Below are 21,617 nucleotides of genomic sequence, written 5' to 3'. Positions count from 1 at the left end.
CCATCTGTGGGCGTACTCATCATTCCCTTCATGGTGGAGAGCACCAAGTACCTGTGGACAGGATTGTATGTCCACCAGATTTGTACCTGCTCAGTTGTCTTCCCAGTTTGTACTGAGTTGTTTCCTTACCACTGCATTTATAAAAGATTTTCAGTGGTTCACATTTAATTTGTTTATTGAATTTAGAGTTTGATTGAAATTTGCAAAGATCATGTTTTTCACAAACAATGATTTACATTCAAATCAAGTCCAGTTGATTTATTTCTTATGTGTTCTGTTATTGTTTCTATATTTAAGAATTATTTGTGTAGAACGATCACAAAAATGTTCTCAGTGTATTTAAAATAGTCTGTTATTCATTTTCAGTTACAGTTTTGTGTGAGATGTGAAGTTCATTGATGCTGAGAGAGGTCTGCTCTTTTTCCAGCATTGCTGGCTGCAAAGGTGACACATCAAACATCAATCAAGAAAATGTCCCCCACACCATCTAATGGGGGCATTCTCTCAGCTAAGTCTTCTTCTTCAAGATGACCCTAGCTGTCAAGTTGAGAAAACCGAGCCACCACAGAGGGTACAGACCAAGCTGCTGTCGTTGATAAAGAGATTAGTGATAGTAAACAGAAATGAGGTGCTTTGCCACAGGGCAGTAAGAATGAGGGCAGAGCATCGTGAAGAATCCTGGGTGTAACTTCAAACTCTATGAAGGAAGAATAGCTGCAAACACGGCGTGTAACTAGAGCACTAAGGAAAGAATTTCTTGCTCTAATTGAGCAAATAAAGGCTATGTCCTCTCAGGTTCAGCCACAATGACACTCAAAGACTGTGACAGCTATGGTGTGTGGTAAAATAAGAACTGGCCACTATTTAAGCTGACCCCATAACCTGGTTTTGTCTGTGTGATACAGATGTTTGCAGATGTGCAGAGTACAAAAGTAATGAAGAGCTTCCCTTAGAGTAGAGCTGAGAAGATTGGACAAAAGCTAGCAGAGCCAGGTTCCTCGTGTGAAGACACTAAGAAACCTGTGCATGGAGTTGTGAAGGTTCGGTCTAAAGCATTGGCAAGCCCAGGGGACTGGGCATCCCAAGAGGTTGGATATCCACTGCACACGAAAGCCCCAAGCACCAAGTGGGTGTCAAAGATTCAGGGGAAAGATGGCTTGATCCCAATGGAGTTCAGATGTGTCCATCATCAGTCCCAGGTTTGGTGGTTGCCCTGGAGGGTCTCAGTTTTGTTTTGGTTCTGGTTATCTCCCATTCCTTCATTTTGGGATGGACCCACTGGTTTTGCATCACTGAGTGTTGGAAAGGTGCAACATTCTGACTTTAAGCGCCTCGAGTCTCAATACTGACTGAAATTAGAACGTTACACAATGTGTTGAAATCTTTAAAACTATAGAAACTTACAAATTTTTACTGAATATATTTCATGTTATTCAGTGGCCATAATCTTATAAGGGAGAATGAGAGGTCTATGCAGGTTTGGAGATGTGATATTTTTCATAGGAAATATGTGGTCCTTAGGCATGCTGGGGCAGTTATGGAAGCTTTATGGCATAGGCCCTGACTGAGCACAGAACACAGGTAGTAGACATGGGGTTTACATGCTAAACTGCTTCCTGTTCTGCCTCTGTTTGCCAACTACATCTGCAGTGTGGCTAACTGTCCTCATCTTCAACTTCTACTCTGAGCCACGCTTGTCACCTTGCCTTCCTCCCTTAAGGCCCAGAGGTGAGGAAAGTTACTGTGAGAGCCTGTTATGGCTGTGTGGGTGGAGTCTGAGCTCACAGTTGCTCTGCTGCCTTTGAGGATTAGGTGCTCACACCACATACTGTGACGAGAGTCTTCTGTATGTGACTCACTGTGAAGCACAACCCTGGGACCTGGGAACATACATGCTGGGCTGAGACTCTGCCTCTGGATCTGTTCTGAAGCTCGGTTCTCTGGGACATGGGGCATATCTCTTGGGCTGAGTTGCTCAGGGCATAAATAGAAGTGGCCTTTCATTCTACTCAACTGACTTGTTTCTATAGCAATTACTTAAGAGGATAAATTCTCTTCCTGTGAACTGTAGTGGTTAGTAATGTGAGTCATAAAATTGGAAGTAAGAGGCATGCAATTTTATTTCTCTTGCCACCACAGCTTCCTCTGAAATGTTCTCACAGTAAACTCCACTCTCTAATTTGCTAAGTGCTGTAGGAAGGCATTTTAGTAAGCCATGACCTGTTAGCTAACTAAAGAACCATTTTAATCTTAAAACTCTGAAACATTTGAATAATGTATTAAGACTGGTAATACGGCTAGCTCCGATTTTAGCCACCACGGTAGTATATCTGTGAGTTTTATTATTCTTGTTGTGGGCTGTCCTGTTCTTTGTAGGGCACTGAATATATTCTGACCTATATTGTCATCTGCCAACATGGCAATCTTCTACCCACAGGCATGGGAACTCAAAATGTTCCACTTATCACCAGCTGGTCTTGGGGCAGAGAGTGAAAGAGTTGTTCCCATTGAGAACACCAAGTTAACAATAGTACCAAGCAGACCCTGACGATTCTGCAGTGTGTGTGACTAAAATTTAGGAACAAGTTTCTTTAAACTAAGGATTAAAACCATATCATAAAAACTCTTTAATCCAGCACAGCACATGTGAACACTGGGAAGCTCTGCAGTGACCAGCACACTGGAATACAGACTTCATCACCAACCTGACTGGATGCAGGGACAACCAGGTGACCCAGCTCTGGGTGTATCTGTGGAGTTTTCCATATAAGTTTACCAAAAATAGAATACCCTGAGAATGGATGGCATCATCCTTTAGGCTGGCCCAGAGTGCATGAAGGGATAGGAGGGTTGGAAATCCAGACAAGGATTTGTACCCATTCTTCTCTGCTTCCTGATTAGAACATCACCAGCTGCTTCACGATCTCACCGCCGTCCCTTCCCTGACACAATGGGCTGAATCTCTCAAACCATGAGTCGAGATCAGAACTTCTTTTCTTGAGTTGCTTTTGTCAGGCATTTTACCTCAGCAACAGGCAAAGCTGACTAATGAGACTTATGAAGTTTGTGATGTTCCTCATGTCCTTGAAGTATGGATAACTCTAAGATGTCTAGTACATCCAAGTGCTGCGGGATACACAATCTCAGCAGTCCATAGACCCTTCCCTAAGAAGAATGAAGGCATTGCTAAAGAAATCTAAGAAGAAAGATTAAGATTTCTACAACTCGATGAAAATGAAAACACAGCTCTGGGGCAGGATGAAAGCAATCAAAAATAAGAAGGTCGTAGCTTTAAGTGTCACATTTAAAAACCAGAAAGACCAAGAGTGAGTGACTTAACAGTGTAATGTACAGCCCTGAAATAACGAAGCCCCAAATCACTAGATAGACAGAAGGAATGTAGATTGAGGAAAATTTAAAACAAAGTATCAAGAGTCGGTGAAATTAGCTGGCCCTTTATAAAACCTCAGGATGCAGACTGAGGAATCTTTAGCTTAACTACTGGAGAGAGAGGTGGGGGGCGATGGGGAACTACGACTGATAAAATCTAGTACAAACAGAAACAAACAAAACACCACAGCAAATTGCAACGAAATTCAGTGCTTCATTAGAACATATATTAAAAATTATATTCCAACAAGGTAGATGATTTAAAAGAAATAGATTAAATCCTAGGGACATGTGTCCTGCCAAAATTGAATGAAAAATATATAAACAACGTAAATGAACAATAAATAGAATTGAAGTAGTAATAATGAGTCTCCCTACTAAGCAGAGCCCAGGGCAGATGTATTCAGTGCTGAACTTGATGAGATTTTCACAAAACTAACCCCATAGACCTATAGATACCCAAATTGTCTCAAAACAACGAAAGTGAAGGAATGATGACAAACTGATTACCCAAGTATGTGTACCGATTAAAACCAAACACACAAAGAGACAAGAATGGCCAGCCCAACTGGTGGACATCAATACACATATTCTTCATAAAATTCTAGCAAATTCAATTCAGAATATGCAAACAACAACAACAATAAAACCAACATTCAACACACCAAAGAGATTTCATTCTAGGGATGCAAGGATGGTTCAACATAAGCAAATCAATAAATGTAGTATAGCACATAGGGACTCAAAGACAGAAGCCATGTGACCATTTAAACAGCTGAAGACAAACCTGAATATGTCTTTATGCAGAAAGGCAGGTACAGGATAGAATGAGGTCTGTCATTGGATGAGAAGAAAGGGTGGGCGGGAACAAAGTTTTAGAAAGAGGAGAAGCAGCTGGGAGCAACATGGCGGCAGATGTAAAGATTCTTCTCTGTGCATAGATACAGGTTATGAATATTTTTAAGTGGGCGTGTATAAGATTTTGTGCTGTCTAGATGGGAAAATTACATCTTATCAGTTGGATCGAAGGTTATTATGTGGTGTGTTTGTTCTTATGGTGACTTAATTGAGCTCAAGAGAAGGTGTCACAGAACTGGGATGTGAACCTGACACGATAACAACCCAGCAAAGGGATTGTGAGTGAAAGCGGCATGGTGAGTTCCATGCCACACTGGAACGACTTGAATAACGCAACACAAACCCTTCTGTGGCTTCAGGGTGAGAGCACTACAGAAAACAGGAAGAATATAGCTCAGATAATAATAATTATATTTAACAATAGAGGGTAAAATACAAATGCTCAATAAACAGGGAAAATGTCTAACATCAGCAGGAGTGGTGGTTTCAGTGGGATATCCCCCATATTGTCAAGTATTTGAATACTGGGTCCCAGTTGGTGGCCCTACTTGAGTGGCCTAGGAGGAATGGCCTCACTGGGGCGAGGGTGTCCCTAGCGGTGGACTCACACCATTTAGATGTTTCTCTTTCTGCTCCCAGTTTGTGATTGAAGATTGTGCTCCTAGCTGCCTTAACTGTCTGCTATCATGTTTCTCTTCTCTGATATCATAGATTTTTGCCCTCTGGGACTGCAACCCCAAACAAACTCCTCCTTCCATAAGTTGCCTTGGTCACAGTGTTTTATAACAGCAGTGGAAGAGTCACCAGGGTAAGATGTGCTGGACAACTGTAAACTACGGCCCCACCATGATGCTTTTTGCTGCCTTGTTCACCTCAGCAGAGAGTTGGAGTCAGCCTAGCTGCCCATCAACAAACAGACGGATGATGGAGATTTGGTGTGTATGTAGAAAATGGAACATGTTCGTCTCCAGAAAATGAGGTTAAAAATCTGCAGGGAAACAGATGAATTTCCAATGTATAGTATTAAATTAGGTCACATGCTCTCAGAAAGAAAATAAAAAAGTTATTTTTAATATGCTGAATTTAGCCAGTAGTATATGTAGTTGTGAAAACAAATAAATACATGTGAAGTGAATAATAAAGGATAAATACAAAGGATGAAGAAGGACTGAAGACAGTTATGAAAGGAAATAAAACTAATTGGCTTTAGTTCTAATTTTCTCATAGATCTTACGCATGTGAGGGAACAGTATGAAAAGGTCTTTAAAAATCCCAACAGCACATGCGACAGATGCCCACCAAGGAAACAAACCCCAGAACTGTTATTATCCTAAGCATTACAGCATAGATTATAAAAAAACAAAACAAAACAAAACAAAAACCCCAACCAGCCAACCAGCCAAAGTCAGGTTGTGTAGTTGTGTGCATATGTCAAATTTACTTCTTTGCTTTTTTTTTTTTTTTTTTTTTTTTTTTGGTCTTTATTTTTAGGACAAAATGCTTGCTGAACTCAATGGGCTATTACAAGGCAGCTATTTGTAGAATTATAAAAATACTACCACCATTTTGTTTGGAATCATATGTCTTCATATCTGGTGCTGGAGCCTCCTGCAACTCGTCCATGAAATGACTCTGGTTTCCGAGCTCTGTGTCCCTCTAATGTGCCTCCATGGGCCTATAGTCACCGAGACATCTTATTTATTTTGGTTTTATTTTGTTGATTTTCTTCTAGAAAGCTGCTGACTGAAAATCTAATTTGACCGTTGCTCACTCCATTGTGTGCTACATGAGATTACACCCAGTATCTTTAGGTTTAAAACAGAGAAAACACTGTTCACTTGAGATCACAACCCATAACAGCTCTCATTCACATGAGAGCTGGCTGCAGGTTGGGAGTGTAATCCAAAGAGAATTACATCACCTGTTCAAGATGGCTTTTAATTCAGAAGTACAACTATTTAAACTATATAATTTATATACAATATCGTACACATACCTTAGCACCTTATTAAACATTGTGATTGCTTCAGTGAGAATGTCTCCCATAGGCTGAGGAATTTGAATACTCTCTTTGGCAGGTGCCACTGTTTGGGAGATGGTGTAGCTTTTGTGGAGATTAGTGATTCCTCCTTCAAGTTCCCGCTTTGAGTTCCTGCTTTGGCTTCTCTCGATGATGGGCTGTAATCTGTAAACTAAATAAATTCTTTCTTTGCCTGAGTTGTTTTGGGTCATAATGTTAACCACAGCAACAGGAAAAAAAAAGCTGGGATAAGAGATTTGTGTGAAAAATCTTCTTCAAATTCTGAGGATATGACTGGGGTCCATGTTCCTAGCAAGCCCCTAGGAGATGGGTCCTTTGGCCACATACACTTGGAGTAGGCAAATTCTCCTGCAGAAGGTTTCTCCAGCGGTTGCTTGATATCACACACAGTTTCACAGACTCTTGGTCACCAACATAGCCTGTGTACTGAAGTGGCTGAGATCTATACCCTTGCTTGAGAAACATCCCCTTCTCCTAGTTTCTCCTGATGACTTAGAAATGGGGTAGATCATGGAAGCCGAGACAATTGCAATATGTAAGGATTATCCAAGAGGCTACAACTCTCCAGAACTTTCCCAATTATGCCAGTAGACAGTACTGTGGGTCCTGTGGATTCTTTAGGCCATGATGCCATTGGCGTGCAGAGAGGATTGTCATCTTGTGCAGTGTTGGGGCAGCTGTAACCTGAGAGATCACAGATGATCTCAGGACTGAGTCTTTGGAAGAAAGCTTCCCATTGGCAGATAAGGAAGAACGCTTCCCATTGGTGAATAAAAGAACGCTTCCCATTGGTGGATAAGAAAGCTTCCCATTGGCAGACAAGGAAGAATGCTTCCCATTGGTTGATAATGCCAATACTTACAAGGGAAGAGAGTTAAAGACTTCCCCTTGACTGAGTTGTCTTAGTGTGAAGGCACATGTCCCCCTTCTGACTCTGAAGCCAGAGAAACCAAGTCTGTGACATTTACAGCATGTCCTGACAATAGCTCTGACCCTGGAGGTTGCTTTGTGAGCCAGAGAATCCAGATCACACATCCGTACAGGCTTTAATCACTAATGTGGCAATAAAAATGTAAACAGAAACCACAGAGAATAGAAGAAAAAAGCATAGAATTACCTACCGTGGTTCTTTAGCCTCAGACTTGAGGTCCACAGAAGGGATGCTACCATCTTGGAAGAGTTTTCTTTGTCAAAAAATAAAAAAATAAAACCCTTTTTAGTATATGGATCACTGCCAAATGACAGAGCATTCAAGCCATTGTGTAATGTCTAAGTCAGCATCACACGAACACTATGAGGTGATGATGTCCCGTTTCCACATGTGTCAGCTGGAAACAAGGAGATGACTCCATGAGGTCACTCTTCTGGCAGCTCCAACGCAGCTGTATCCAGCAACCATTGTTTTCCACACAATAATGCTGGGCTTCAGAAGTAGGTTTTTACTCCAGCCTTGCCAATCTGAATTTCATCCACATCTGAGAAAATGTTTGTTACACATTCACCTCTAAGGTTACGGCAGATTTTCCAGGACCTATGTTCAGAAGGTGATTTCAGTCTTGTTTGGTGGTTTAGTCACTGGACCTGGGAAAGAAGAATGTCAGAAGTTTCTTGGGATCATCCTCATTTTCCTGTAACAGCTGCATCTCCATATGTTCAGTGAATCTGGGTTGAATTGTTCTCAGATGAAAGCCGAGTGCTAAAAACAGTGTAATTGGGAGCTAGAGTTAATTACTAAGATGAAAATTTTTAGAAGCAAATGCCGGATAAAAATGTGTTCTTGAGAGAGAGAGAGAGAGAGAGAGAGAGAGAGAGAGAGAGAGGGATTTGCGTTTATTGTGAGTTAGCTGTAATTCACAGACTTGCTATCAGTGCTGAGAAATCATTTCTGGGTAATAATGTAAGTTTGCTTTATAAATATGATCATAGTAAATTATTTTTGAGAGCTAAATGATCTACATTAATGTATTGTGTTAACACAAGCCATAATAAATTAGTAAAGTATTCAAATTCTCAAACAATATCAACACTTCATGGGAGAATTTTATGCAGTACGTGCGTGCTATGTAGTGTACTTCTTTTTTATTCTACTGTTGGGACAATGATGTGAAGATTGATAACTAAGCCCCTTTCATTTCAAAGATCAGGAAGTCCATAGCAAGATGTAGTCCAAGACCACACTGGACTTCAGCATCAGTGAGTCCTGGAATAAGGCCATCCCATGGTTCTAACCTAATAAATTACCAGTGGCTGCCCTGGGGTTTAATGGCCTGCTCTCTGCTGCCTTATGAGGCTATGTTTCTTATACAATCCATGCCCAGCTACCCAAGGACCCACCACTGGCAGGGGGCTAGGCCCTCCTCCAACAATCATCAGTCAGAAAACATGCTCCAGGAAGAAGCCCAGATGGAGGCGTTCCTCACAGAAGCCCGCTCTTCCCAAGTGTGTCATGTCGACATTAGCTGTGCCTGCATTTTCCACACTGCTTACATGTTCAGTCATATGGGTAGTAATAAAACAGGCTTTCTGCTTCTCCTGCAGCCCCATCAGATCGCTGGGTAGAAAGCTGTGGCTGCAAGGACCTCAAACCGTTCCTCCCAGGGCTAGACAGCAGCACAGCTGGGGTGAACTCTGTCCCTCTCCACTTGTCCCTCTCCACTTAGGGACAGGCATGGCTACCTAGACTGAGTAGAGAGGACACAGGTTAAAAAGCAGCCAGCCGCTACCTGATTGAATTCAAGGCTCACTCCATGAGGTGGAGAAAACAAAATACTGTTGTTCTGCTAATGGAACACAACAATAAAATGATTCCTAAACACCGTCTGCTACATCCATAGAGCAGTGTCTTGCTCAGCCATCACCAGAGAAGCTTCTTTTGCGGGAGACAGCAACAAGGGCAGAGACCCACAACTGGACAATGCGCAGAAAGTAAGAGATTGGAACAGCCGGTCCTAAATGTGACATCTCCATCAACTCCTTCTCCCTAGGGCTCAGGAAGCCCAGAAGCAGAGTAGACAGAAAGATTTTAAGAGACAGTGGGGATGGAAAACACCAAGGAAACTGGGCCTTCCAGATGGAACGGGGCTGACAGATACAAACTCACACAGAGCCTGCACAGGTGCATCCCAGATGGGGTCCCAATACTGAGAGATAAGAGTGGATATGGTCCCCTTGGCACACCGAAAGGCTATCTCCATGTGACAATGCCTTGTGAAAAAAAAAAAGCTTTCTCCAAGGGAGTCTCTCTGGGTATGCAAACCATACTTAAGAGCAGGTGTCATGTGTTGGGGTAGAGAGGAGCACCCTCATGTGAGTAGCCTGTGCAGCCACTTGAGGCCATGCTGATGTCTCAGCCCATGCTGCTGCCGTGGGCCATGTTCATGACAATGGCCCATTATACCACCAAAGATCACGTAGAGGTCCCTTGTCTGGGCTGCTGCCTGGGCCATTTGATGCCCAAGGGTTGAACAGAGCTGTCTCTGCTCCTCAACAGCTGCTGCACTTGTGGGAACTACCCCTGTCCTGTGATGGCCAGACTGCTGGAGAGATGGCCCAGTCCATTGCCTGGGCAAAGCTGTGAACAGGTGAGCTGACCTACTCAGCTACCACACAGGTTCAGATCCAGGGCTTTAAGTTGTCATACCCAACATCTACCCCATCTATGAACTGCTGGAGCATGTGAAGGGGCGGGTCCTACAGATGAAAAGATGCAGGATCTCCATGACACAGAGCAGCAACAGGACAGCCAGCATTGATAAAGTGGGAGAAGCCAGAGGCCTCGAACCAGACTAATGACTCATTGCAAAGGACATTTTCAGGTAAAGATGTGTGGACAAAAGGGTGTGCTGTGTGACACCCAACAGCTTCCACAATGAGATTATGTATATATGTGTATATATGCATATGTGTGTATGATGCACATCTACATGTGTATATATATATATATGTATGTGTATAGCTTGTGTGTATGTTTGCTCACATTTATGGAGGACGCTATAAGGGCAGAGGGCAGATATGAAGGGATGAAGAGCTGAGTGGTATTGGGATGCAGGATGTGAAGTTCACAAAGAATCAGTAAAATTGTTTTAAAAGAAGAACAGGTTCCATGACCAGAGCCTCACTGGCACCTAGCAGGTGACTCAGAGAACACAAGACAGTGACACCACAGGTGCCATTGCTCCCAATGCTGTCACTCCTACCATTGTTACCTCTATCTGTGACCAGAGCCAACCCACCAATCAAAACCTAGAATGTCACATGAAGTAATGGAGTTGTTACTATTGAGTATGGAGCTGTTAGCTCAGTGACAGAAACTGCTTTAATCAATGGGTGGGAGATTCTTGAGAGAAACTTATTCTGCAAAGAAAGCAGGCGTGTTCCCTCCATCATGTTGTAGTTGGGATGCAAGAGTCACACGTGAAACCCCACAAGCCTCCATTGGTTTGTGCTGCATTAGGAATGCAGAAGAACACGGAGATTTGTTGTGAAGAATGTTAATGTCTACTGGACAGTGGTTGGAACATGTAGGGTTCTGCACATGTATATGACTGGGGAACAGAAGCAGGGCATTCCCCCCCACCCTTCCTCTCAACCCAGAGATGCTGATTTCCTGCGTTTTTAATGACACACTATATTTATCTACCTTCTCTTAGGTTAGCTGTTCTAAAAACACAAAAACAGAACTTAAGGTATCTTTAAAGTTTGGAAAGAGATTTTTATTTAGATTGCCAGAGATTAGTGTTTTGCAGGGTATTTGATCACACTGTGAACTCTGAAATTGTGTTATTTATTTTTTAAAAAAGCTGTTTCTCACTGTGGTGTGGCTCAGCCCTTAGCACACAGCTTTCATCTCAATGGCTAGAAGCTTGGAGAGGAGTTTGAGCTAGAACAGCTGAAGTGAACCAGCCAGCCAGGGTTCAGAAAAGTCTAAAGAATGGGCTCATTCAGAATGAAGTCTCAGAGGATTAAAACATTCTAGACCTAGATATAATTGTACAGAGGCGAGAAGTTTGCAGGACTAGTCCTAGGTTAGCAGACAGAGGCAGCAAACCTTGGAGAGGACAATTATACAGGAGAATAAAAGTTAATTTTACACTGTCTTAGTCAGGGTTTGACTGCTGTGAACAGATACTGTGACCAAGACAAGTCTTATAAGGACAACATTTAATTGGGGCTGGCAACAGGTTCAGAGGTCCAGCCCACTATAATCAAGGCAGGAGCATGAGAGCATCCAGATAGCCATGGGGCAGGCAGAGTTGAGAGTTCTAAATCTTCATCTGAAAGGCACTAGTGGAAGACTGGCCTCCAGGGAGATAGGATGAGGGTCTTAAAGACCACACCCACAGTGACACACCTACTCCAATGGAGCCACACATTCTAATAGAGCCACTTCCTGGACTAAACATATATAAACCATAACATATACTAATAGAGCAATGATAAATGGCTGGTTTTCTTGACTTGTCTATCTGTCTATCTGTCTAGAATGGAATCTAGGGCCTTTGAGCACCACTGATTTCCATTTCTGGTCTTGGCTACTTCTCTTACCCTTGATGTTTGAGACATGACTCCCTTTGCAGCCCAGGCTGGCCTTCAAGTTAGCCTCCTGTGGCTCTTCTTGGGTGCTAGGATTTTAGGTATGCACTGTCATACTTGAATATGACATTAAAATCTTAGTGGGATAGACGGTGATCTAATTGTATCTTTGATTTGTTGTACTAAACCACATTTTCTCCTAGTGACTGAAAGTCTTAAATGAGCTGCTGCTTTAGCCTGAACTGGTATCACGTGTAAGTGGTACCTTCTCAGTGGAAGGGATTGTTGGTACAATATAAATGGCCAAGAGTCTGAGTATTTCCAAACATGGAGGAAGATTGTCTAGCTGGGAATCATTTGTTTGTAATTTGAGAAAAGTTGGAGCCATAAAAACGAACGTGCATTAGGGCCACAAGGAAATCACGGCCGAATAAGCATTGCCACCACTTTAACAACGGCATTTTACAGAGGCCTGTGCTTCCCACCCAGATAGAGCTGCCTGCCCCATGGCTCCTCCCGGAACGTCAGTACCCGCTCACATTTCTGGATCTATATGTTCATACATAAACACGGTAGAATGCCGGGCACGGGCATTATTACAAAATGACATAGCTTTTAACGATGTAGCTAGGCTGAATCCCAACCCACTGAGTGATGGGCGTTTTCCCTTCATCCGTGTGCACACACATGCGCACTGGTTTACAGGAGCCAGGGCGACAGGAGTCTGCCAGGGGATGCAGTAGCCCCCATTTCTGCCTCCCTCAGTGTTCAGGTGTGATTTTTCTGTCTGAATCTTTCTGCCTAGAGGTGGCAGAGAAGGAGTGGGAGCTCAGCTGGCAGATCCAGCCTTCAGGACAGAGGCCTCGCTCCCTGCCAGGTTTCCTCAGATTCCCATCCCCCAGCCCTGCCATCTTTCTTTCTTATGCTTTGGGGAAAAACAAGGCAACCCCTCCAATGTCTCTAATCTTCTCCAGTATCTGGAGAGACTGGCCACCGCTAGATATCCACTGAAGCCCGGGACTGGGCTGAAGAGTTCCTGAGAGAATTACAAATCCAGATGCTGCCTGGGAAGAACGAGAAAGCGCCATTACTAAAACCGCATCTCACTATTTCAAAGCTGTGTCTTGGACCCAAAGGAAAAATATTTAAGTCTATCAAACTTAAAAACACTAAAGGCAAGAGTGAGGGACAGACTTGTCTAGGACACGCAGGGCATCCGTGTGTTTGGAAGCCAAGGAGGCGGACGAGCAGCGATGTAGCAGCGATGTAGCAGCGATGTAGCAGCGATGTAGCAGCGATGTAGCAGCGATGTAGCCGGCTTAAACTAAACCGTGTTGTTCGTCAGTGTTACTTCTGGAAAAGAGAGGTACTGACTACCAAGTCCCATCCAAGACTCTACAGCAGGTCACAGAAGCAGGTCCGCACCCAAGAAAGGAGGGTGCAGGTAGCAGTGCCCCCACGTTCACGCAGTCCCTGTGAATTCATTCCTCTGGAAACACAGCGTTGACGTGGGATGGCTCAAATTCATCAAAGGAAGCTTAAAATATTCCCAGTTCGCTTCAGAATTTGGGTACGTGGAAGGCAGGTGCGGCTGCTATCATCTTTTAAATTAAGATAATTTTCAGAAAAGCACTAGTGTTTTCCTTCTGTCGCCCCATGGTGTGCACTGTCACCTGTGGTCTGTAAGCAGGTTCTCTTTCAGTCTCACCGTGCTCAGTTTATATACTTGGAAGGTGCGAGCAGAGTTTACACAGACATTATTTTGGAGGGAGTTACTAAGACTGTCTAGGGAAGTTTTACGTTGGGCAGAAGGAAAAGCCGGACACTTGGTGAGACTGTAGGGAGGGGTTTGCTTTGCTCTTTTAGTTCTGAGGATTTTTTTTTTTTTTTTTTTTTTTTGGTTATTTTAATTTTTGCACTGTCAGTCCCAGGCATTAATGTCAAACAGGTGCATGTTGATAGCATAATTTGAAAAGAGGAAAATGAGGAAGAAGGAGGAGGGGTGAGGAGGAGGAGGACAGGGAGGAGAAGGGGGGAAGAAGTGGAGGAGGAAGGGGACAAGGACAAGGAGGAGGGGAGGGGTCAGAAGGAGGAGGACAGGGAGGATGAGGAAGAGGAAAGGAATAGGAAGGGGAGAAGGAAGTAGGAGCTGCAGGCAGGCAGTGTGGGTGCTTGAACAGGGACCTGGGCAGGAAACCTCACAGGCAGGAGGCCTGGGCAGGACAGAGCTGGTAAGACAGGCAGGGAAGGGGAAGCTCAGTTGCCTAGAAGCTCCTGTTTTACCTCAGGGATGAGCAAGTGTGAGCAGGGAGGGAGGGTGGGAGAGACAGAGAGAGCTCCCAGTTGGTTCCCTGTGGATTTTTCACTCTACCTGCTTCTCCTAGTCTTTATCTTCCTCTTCCTCATGGTCGCCTCCACTTTCCTATAAAGCCTGCTGTGTGCCAGTCTCTGGGTAGAGTGAACAAGTGTCTGTTTCCTGCCTCTAGGGCAGCAATGGCGTATCAAAGAAACAGCGAAATGGTGGTTTTAATCAACAAGATTATTGGAACTACTTACAGGGGTGTAGGAGACAGGGTTCCCCCATCTCAGGAGGGAACACATTGGCATGCAACCACACAGCAAGGGCTCCATTTATGTTTGTTTCACTGAACGAAACCAACAAGGTCTGTTCTGATTTTCATCAGTTTAGCTAATATCATTCTACAGAGTCTTACTTAAGACCAGATCCGACCCCAGGAACAAAGGCCATGGAGTTTCCACCTTACACTCACCGTGTTAAGACTACTTTCCTCACGCCCTTCACTGCTAAGCATCTGGGAGGCCTCATTCCTCATGTGTCTTTGGCTCACTGCAGTCTGTTTTCTGCCCTCACTCCTCACTGGGACCAATGATCCCCTGACAGACAAACCAATCCTTGGAGACCTCATCAGGTCACACTGAGCAGTGTCCAGACGGAGCCACCTCCGAATCCTCACACCTCTCTGTCAGCCCATCTCATGACTTGCTACTTGGTTCCGCCCGTGCCAGTACAGCACAGGGGGTGGGGCGGCCATGCAGGGAGTATGTGCCATCATGTAAGGCTCTGTGTTAACCTAGATCAGACACACTGGGAAAGAAACAAGGAACTTTGGGGGTCTTGAGGACCTCAGTCAATCACGAACAAAAGCGGGGTTCCTCAATCATTTGCACAAGAGAAAGATACTTCTACAGTGGCATCAGGGAGCTTGGGAGTTGGTCTGCTGCAGCCCAGCCTATGTGGGAGAACCTAGCCTAGCCAAGGCTTTGGTTATAGCATGGTGAAATCCTGACCAGAGGACTCAGCTGGGATATGTCCAGACCACTGACTCCCACACAGAATGAGGATTTGCTTTATGTTGCTAGAAATCCACTAGCTAGGGGATATTTGCAATTCTTTTTTTCCATTGTTGTTTTTAATTGGATATTTTCTTTACTTAGGTTTCAAATGTTATCCCCTTTCCCAGTTTCCCCTCCATAATCCCCCTGCCTCTATGAGAGTGCTCCCCTACCTACCTACCCACTCCCTTTCACAACCTCGCCCTGGCATCCCCTACACTGGGGCATCAAGCCTTTACAGGACCAAGGACCTCTCCTCTCTTTGATGCCAGACAAGGCCATCCTCTGCTACATCTACTCCATGTGTGCTCTTTGGCTGGTGGTTTAGTCTCTTGGAGCTCTGGGAGCGGGCCTTGGTTGATATTGTTGTTCTTCCTGTGGGGTTGAAAACTCCATTCAGCTCCTTCAGTCATTTGGGGACCCCATTCTCAGTCCAATTCTCTTTCTTGAACTTCCCATCCATCTCCCCATGACGACAATGCCTGTAGCTTTCCCTGCTCATGCCAGAGGCTGCATTTTCTCTCCTGGTCCTCTCACAGGTACTAACCTGGGGGATCTACACCCTTACCTTGTTCCTCTGAATGCAGGGATGCCATCCTTACTGCTTTCTTGTCAGACAAAGACACACAATGGTGACTCTATAATGAAGCCCAAAACTACACCTGAAGTCAGCAAGCCTTGGGATTCTGTAATCCGACTGATCTAGAAAGTTGGGGCCTTCACTTCACTTCACCCATCTCTAGTCCAAAGCTGTAAAAAGCAACATCATGGCCTCACTGAACCCGAGTTGGCTGGTTCTGAGCTCTCAGCATCTCCACACCCTGCTCTCCTCTCTGTCTCCTTGGTTTGGGAAGTAGCCCAGACTTTTTTCATTATGACATTGAAGCCCAGCTCTCCTTCTTTGGCCTAGGTCACACTTCTTAAATGCATGCCCTGTCACGGAAGGCTCCAGAGAGAAGTCTTGAAGCTTTTATCTACCAGACAGAAGAACCAACTGCTCGGCAGGAAAGAGCACCCTAGATCCTAAGCTGGGCTCCTGAAGAGTAAGTCCACACAGACTGAAGCTAGGGTCACATACTTTGCTTCAAACACTGAATGAGCTGGAGGTCTGACTTCGGCACTGTCTGTCTATTACATTGTAAACCATTCTGGCTATTAAAAGAATGGATAATTTTCTCATTTTTTGATAAAAATCTAAATTCTGTGTCATTCTTCAAAATCCAGGCCTAGTGCCAATATTCCTTAAAATTAAACTCTGCCTCATAATACTTCGTAGAGCCTCTATTTTAAATGCTGTGCTATCTTTGAGGATAGTTATTATCATTCACTGCATAGAGTGCTTTAAAGTCAGTGATTTCCAACTTGATAATCCTGAGTTCCCATAGCAGAGAGCCCTCTCTGGAGCTGAAAACACAGATGTACAGCAGAGTTAATTAGTTGTCCTCTTATTGGTGCCAGTCTCGAGCTTTCGTCCTAGACGCCTCATTCCCAAGATGGTCTCATCTTGGGCTGGATAAATTTAAATCCCACATAAATCCATTGGGATTCATGTGCCTCTTAGAGACCCTGGGTTAATGTCGAGATAGTGACTGCCAACTGACTACTGAACTTGTACTGTTACATTAGGGAGCTGAAGTTGGAAGGGTGAGTTGAGCCTTTGAACTTCCTGCAAGGCCCCTTGCTAATTAAAACTCCAAAGATTTGGGGAGAGTATTGAGTTGTACTTTCAAAGCCAAATTGGCATCTAACCTGGGATAGGTTTAATCCCGATATCACCCACCCTTCCCACCTCTATGTCTGATCTCATATCCTTATGACTATCAGCTAAAATGTCTTGAAGCATTTTAATTTAGACCTTTAGCTTTCAACCAACCAAAAATCTAAGAACCCTGTGAGATGGCATCCAAGGCCAGCAAGAGGTTTTCCTGCCTTTCTTTAACCTAAACACCAAGGGATTTGAAAATGTTCCCCATCACTATAAAAATATTCATGAAACTACTTCCACGCTGGAACATGGAGTTTGGGGGTGACCTAAATCTGTTTTAATTCATGGTCATTCATACTTGGCTCCAGATCAACCATCCTATTCCCTCCAAGGAGAGATCTGTTTCCTTGGAGATACGGTGTTCCACAGAAGGGCATGTTTGTGGATCTAGGACTCTCTTCTGTCAGGAATGCATTGATTTGATCATCAGATCCACAAGGACAGTTCACTCAGGGGTGGCAGGGTGAGGACCAGAGAGGACGGACACACTTGCTTCCATAGTTCACGGGAATGTTCCAGCATCTTTACTTCAGTACAATGCCCTTACTCCTGCTAAAGGTTCTGAAGGGGAGAACTAAAACGATTGCTGGGCGAACAGGGCAAACACCTGGGGTTGAAGTTAAAAGAGAGCAGGCACTCACAAGGCTTATCACTGGATGAGAAGGAAGGAAGAGGAAGAGAGAATTGATGGGGAGGAAGCAAGATGGAGGAAGAGGAGGATGACCCACTCATGCCCCTGCATCGCTACAGGTTGTTATGGATATTTTATAAGGAATGGGTTTGTACAGGATGACTTGTCTAGATGAGAAAATTATATCATATCATTTGGCTCTGAGTTTATGGTGTGGACGTGGAGTGTAAAATTTGCCGAGTAAATCTGAGACAAAGCCATTGTTAAATAACAAGTTTCTGGAGCTTTGAATTTGTTGGAATGGTTGGAGTGTGGGTAGAGTTCATAGCCAGCCCCTCTGCCAGGAGAGAAACACCAGAGGGGAGAGGCAGCAGCTAAGATAAATATATGTTAGTTCTATATGGCCCAGCAGTGCCAGAAGTAATCAGGGGGCAGCGTGGGGCAGTAACACACAGGAACTGGTCAGTGTCTATAATATATATCACAACAAACACTATTGCTGATGAACACTGGAAAATGTGGATTTTCTTCCCTTCTTCCTCCTTTCTTCCTTCTTCCTATCATGCACAGGAAATATGTCACTATTAAAACACCTTTTTTCAGCTCTATTGGACTTCCTGGGATGAGAACAAACTTCTTACCTGTACTGGTTGCTCTACGATGCCCCAGGCTCAAGGCTTCCCTTGCACTGCGGGTTTTCATGCCTTCACAGAATCTTTTTCTTCATGTCAGGTAGAAGAATCTGATTTTTCCCAACAGTTCCTCCTAAGAGCGGTGGAACAAACATGCTTTTTAATTGGAATATTTTAGTACTTATTATTAATTTGCTTTTAATGATTTTTAATTGGTTATGTATACCCTAAGAAACTAGATAATCCAGTTTCATGGGAAATGAGTCAGCATAAGTGTAATTGCTTGTATAGATTTTATATCTCTTATCAGGTAACTAGAATGAAACAAAACAAGATCTTCTCTTCATTATAAAGTCTGTTTGAAAGGACACAATTGGGTCATCTCTTTGTGACTCCATAGATGTGAAGTGTCCAACAAAGGATGGTTTACAGAGAGAGGATGTTTATTACTGTTCCTGTAGAGTCAGGGGAGGAGAGCTCAGACTGGTAATACAGAGTGTTTCTTCCAAGTGATGAAACCATTCTAGAGTTAAATAGTGGTGAGTTATCTCAGTTAGGATTACTATTGCCACGATGAGACACCATAACCAAAAGCAATCCTGGGAGGAAAGGGTTTACTTCATTTACATATCCTCCCTTGACAGAAGTCATGGCAGGAACCAAAACCAGGAAGAAACCTGGATGCAAAGCCATGGAAGGGTGCTGCTTACTGGCTTGCTCACCATGGCTTGCTCGCCATGACTTGCTCAGCCTGCTTTCTTATAGAACCCACAATCACCAGCACAGGGTGTAGGACTCACAGTGGACTGGACCCTTTTTCATCAATCCACTGTAAGAAAACACCCTACAGGCTCGCCTATAGTCAGACCTTATGGAGGCATTTTCTCAGAGGTTCCCTCCTCTCAGGTGACTCCAGCTTGTGTCAAGTTGACATAAAAGTGGCTGACACAGAGAGATTACATGACTCTGAATGTACCGAAATACAGAACTGTAACAAGGTGAGTCTTATGGGGTATAAATTACTCCATAGAAAATGCCATGTAAAGATGATGTGTCAGGATGGAGTCTTCAACATGCTTTTGTATTAAAATGGCATTATTTTAATGCTATTTGCATTATTTTAATGCTATTTGCATTATTTGGAGAACAGACACACTCATTATTTACATATATATACACACATACATTCACACAGGCACATATACACATGTACATACATCCAGGCATCGCATCATTTTTGCACATTAGGAAACACTGCCCTGGAGGCCCAAGCTCTGCAAGCTCCTCTACTCCGAGACTGATGAATGTGGTTACTTTGTGAGGATGGTCGCAGTTCAGCCTTAGCAGAGAAGTAGCAAGAAAATGGCCACTGCTCTGGCAGCACAGAACATAAAGTTTACACCTGACGCAGAGAAGCCCATGTGATGGTTTGTATGTGCTCAGCTCAGGGAATGGCACTATTAGAAAGTGTGGCCCTGTTGAAGTAGGTGTGTCACTGTGGGTGTGGGCTTTAAGACCCTCACCCTAGCTGCCGGAAGCCAGTATTCTGCTAGCAGCCTTCAGATGGTGATGTAGAACCCTCAGCTTCTCCTGCACCATGCCTGCCTGGATGCTGCCATGTTCCTGCCTTGATGATAATGGACTGAACCTCTGAACCTGTAAACCAGCCCCAGTTAAATGTTGTCCTTATAAGAGTTGCCTTGGTCACAGTGTCTGTTCACAGAGGTAAATTCCTAATTAAGACACCTATAACTACAGCAAAGGACCAGCAGCATGCAAAGAAGGGGTCTTCAGTGTTAGCCAAGAGCCGAATTTAAGCTAAGTAAGTCTCACAAACCCTGGTTCTAAGAGGAAAGTTGTATATTTTGGGGTTTACACTAATTTAGGAAACTGACAGTGTCTTTTCTGTCTTAAGAATTCAGCTAAAGTTAGCTCCTCTCTTTACAGAACCTGAATGCATTACAAAGTAATGTAGTCGTATATAATTTGATAAAAAAAATGCCAATTTTGTATTTCTTCTCATGCTCTGATCTTTTAAGAATCTACTGGATAAGGAAATATGAGCTAACTTCCACATCCAGGATTACAAAACCCTAATAGTGCAGATGGTGATAAAACCCCCCATTTCCCCTGAAGCTCGAAGAGCATGAAGCTAAACACAGCTCACACAAGACAGCAGGTGTGGCTGATGCAACCAGAACCGTTTACGTCTTAAAAGGAGCCGGTTTTATTTCAGTACCTAACACTTAACGTGTGAATGTTTACGTATGTATATATTAAAACTTTGTTTAAAAGCACATGAACAAGGAGCTGGGAATATCTTACAGTAGGAACACACTAACATCTACACTGCCTCTTTTTAAGTAAAAACTGTTAGAAAGGTTTGACTTGCCAAGCTTAAGGGGAATTTGCAGCTTATAAAATACTGGATTTCAAATAATTCATAGGTAAGTTAAAGTTACTGACAACACTCAAACTCTCTGCTTGGGTCTCCAGAGAGGCTGCCGTGGCTACGGCCCTTGGTCTTGCTGATCTCTGTCTCCACCAGCTGACAACTTGCCAGCTACTAACTCATGGCGCCTGACTGCTCCCACAGACCACTCAGCAGGCTGACTCCAGGAACAGCATATAAACCCATGTAAATTTTATTTTAAAATAACTCAAAGAAAATATCCAAATGATACTTTAGCAGAAGCGTATAGATTTGGGCAGTAGTAGAACGTATACACATATTTGCCGTTAAAGTGGAAGATCTTGTAATGACATCATTGTTAAGCATGCCGTGTGCTTTGACTGTATTCATGGCTCACTGACCCCTCCCATCAAATCCTCCCACTTAGGTCCTCCCTCTTCCAAAACAACCCCTCTTCTATTTTTACATCATATTTACATATTATACCAATATATTATCATATTACACACTCCACATATGACAGTCAGAATGACTTCTGCATTCTTAGGTTTGTTGTATTTTACCTAACTTGGTGATTTCTAATCTCATATGTTTCCTACGGAGGGCTTAATTTCTTTGCTATTTTGGCTGGGTCCAATATAAACGGTATCTTCCTTACCCGCCATCTGCTGGCTGCGTCTGTAAGTTAGCTGTATGAACAGTGCTGCAGTAAACATGGGTAGTGAGGTGGTTCTGCTGATGCTGACTTCGATTCCTTTGGGTGTATTCTGAGGGGTGTTATAGCTGGGTGCCAGGGGGTGTATTCCGAGGGGTGTTATAGCTGGGTGCCAGGGGGTGTATTCCGAGGGGTGTTATAGCTGGGTGCCAGGGGGTGTATTCCGAGGGGTGTTATAGCTGGGTGCCAGGGGGTGTATTCCGAGGGGTGTTATAGCTGGGTGCCAGGGGGTGTATTCCGAGGGGTGTTATAGCTGGGTGCCAGGGGGTGTATCCCGAGGGGTGTT

This window comes from Micromys minutus (genome assembly GCF_963924665.1).
Source record: "Micromys minutus genome assembly, chromosome: 14".
NCBI lineage: Eukaryota > Metazoa > Chordata > Mammalia > Rodentia > Muridae > Micromys > Micromys minutus.
The sequence above is the reverse complement of the archived record's forward strand: the minus strand, read 5'-3'. Positions refer to the sequence as shown.